Raw genomic sequence first — 2,652 nt, forward strand, 5'->3', positions numbered from 1 at the left:
GCTCGTGATGAGGCAAGTACACTATAAAGCAACATATAAAGTGTTGAGCCCCCTTAACCCTAATGTTTGGTAAAATGGTGAAAGAGACATCCCATTGTATAATAAACCTGTCTAGGAACGCTATGATTCTCACTCTCTCTACTACCAATGAGAGGCTGGAGGGATAATCCTGACTTTAACCTCTTATTACCACAGAAAATACTGATCTACTCAGATACAGAGCATGTGATGAGACAGACATCAAGAACGCAATAGCTCAGTTTCCTTCTTTGTATTATGCAAGAATCACATAACATTTTAACAACAAATAATGGAGTGAAAGACAAACAATCTCAAAAGACCCGGGGAATATAGGGATTAGTCTTTTATAACCTGAGTGCACTCTTTTTTTTAGGTTTGTTCTTGTAGCAGGCCTGCATTAGTTCGTTGGCGCGCTTAGTTGGAGCTCATAGATTGAAGAAAGTAACAGTACCTCCTTGAGTGGAGTGGAAAACCCAGATCCTACCGGGGCGACGTTGTCCGCAGCAGCACAGCGAGGGTTACACAGCTTCGTCCGTCCGTCACCACCAGCAACACAGCCCTCCGTGGAGGAAAACACCAGCGTTCCGATGTGGTCTCCTCTCGTCCAGCAGGCGAACGGTGTGTCTGCGGTCCCTCCCACGACGGTGTCACAGTCCCGCGAAGCCACGAGCTAACTTAGCCACAGAACTAACAGGTCTAAGCTCACTTCCCAGTGCAAATACACACACCTCCAGTGGTAGCCCCACAGTCACAAACTCCTACGACGGCGAGAGCAGTGTCCGATACTATGAATAGTCCAACTTAAAACGTTAAGTGCCGTAAAAGCACTGTTAGCTGTCGACTAGCTTTCGTGCTCGTGCAACTCTTCCCTCAGTTCCCCCTGTTCTCCCTTCTCGCGTGATTACCCGTAGTTCAACAGGATACTTTATTAGTCACTAAATCTCTAACATTAACAAAATGATTAGTGAGCTTATCTTATGTAGTAAACCATGCTTAAAACATTTTAAGGAAAACACAACTTAACTGTTAAATTACCTGGACACATCTGAACAGAGCGAGGATAATTAAATGCTAAATCCTATTGCATCTTCAACCAATAGACATTTGCCACTTCAGTAACTCTTACATCTTAACTTGGATTCCATATGAATTAAGCACTTTAGCAAGCCCAAAAAAATACAGTAACCCACATATTCCAGAAAAAATACAACATAAGTGACATATTTTTCAGGTCATTACACAGAGTACCATCAAAATGATTTTGAAGCTGTTATTTTAAGATTAAATTACTACTATGTTGCTTTAATTGTGCAGTGTCTCTCATTAAACCATCGCCTTCCTTCTCTGACCACCAGCCACTCATTGTCCTTCACACATATCTATCTGTCCCTTTGTGCCTTATCTTGCCACCTCTATGCCCCTTTGTGACAACACTGTGAGTAATATCATCAGCTATGCCATGTCTCAGCAACATCTATGAAGCTGAAGGTCAATCAGCGGCCAGTGGGCCTCATCTGGCTCCCACAGCCCTTAAATACTCTCCTTCAATTAATTTCTCAGTGATATGTGGAAGTGCTTAAACCAATTTTAGCTGCATTTCTCAGCGTTATACATGAATTAAACTCAAGCATGTAACTGTCAGCAGTGTTTGTATCATTTAATAAAAATCTGAGGGTTTAATTCCACATGTCCATTCATATCAACAGTGGTGGAAAGGACATTTTCCTCAAGTACTTTACACAGGTAGTCCGACAGCTTTAGTTAGGGCCCGAGCACGACCGTGTGAGGTCCCTATTGAATTTGCTCGGATTATATTTTTTTTTTTAGGGCCCGAGCACGACCGTGTGAGGTCCCTATTGAATTTGCTCGGATTATTTTTTTTTTTTTTTTTTTTTTTTTTTTTTTTTTTTTCTTTTTTCTGCAAAGTAGGCCCAAATGACATGGCCTAAACATACTCGAAAACTCACCAAAATTTGCAAACATGTCAGAACCGGTGAAAAATTTCGTATTCTACAAGTCTCGCACATGGGCGTGGCAAAATGACTCGCTAGCGCCACCTAGAAAATTGGAAAAAATTAGCCCCTCGTTCACGTTCAACCTACATGTACGAAATTTTCTGGGGACATGTATCGTATCAAGACGCACAAGAAAGCCTCAAGAACCCATAGCGTAAAGTCAACAGGAAGTCGGCCATTTTGAATTTTACGGCCATTTTTGGATGATTTACACACTTCGTACTTTAACGAACTCCTCCTAGGGATTTAGTCGGATCGACGTCAAATTTCTGCTGTGCCTTCTAAAGGCATTGACGATGAAAAGTTGTGCTATTTGCGCGTTTTCGTCAATGGGCGTGTCCGTGGCGTCGATGATTCGCCATGAAACAGGAAGTTGTTGTAACTTCAGTGTACATGCTCACATCTGGACCAAACTGTACATGTAGGATGAGAGTCCCGCCCTGAACACATGTACATGCCGACATTCACCCACAGTCATAGCGCCACCTGCTGGCAACAGAAAGTGACATTTAACGAAGCAGCCCCCGCCGCACGTTTCACCTACGTGCACGAATTTTCTGTGGTACGTGTATCTTGTCCAGACGCACAAAAAAGCCTCTTGGAGCCATAGCCTAAA

Source organism: Micropterus dolomieu, linkage group LG02, assembly GCF_021292245.1.
Source record: "Micropterus dolomieu isolate WLL.071019.BEF.003 ecotype Adirondacks linkage group LG02, ASM2129224v1, whole genome shotgun sequence".
NCBI lineage: Eukaryota > Metazoa > Chordata > Actinopteri > Centrarchiformes > Centrarchidae > Micropterus > Micropterus dolomieu.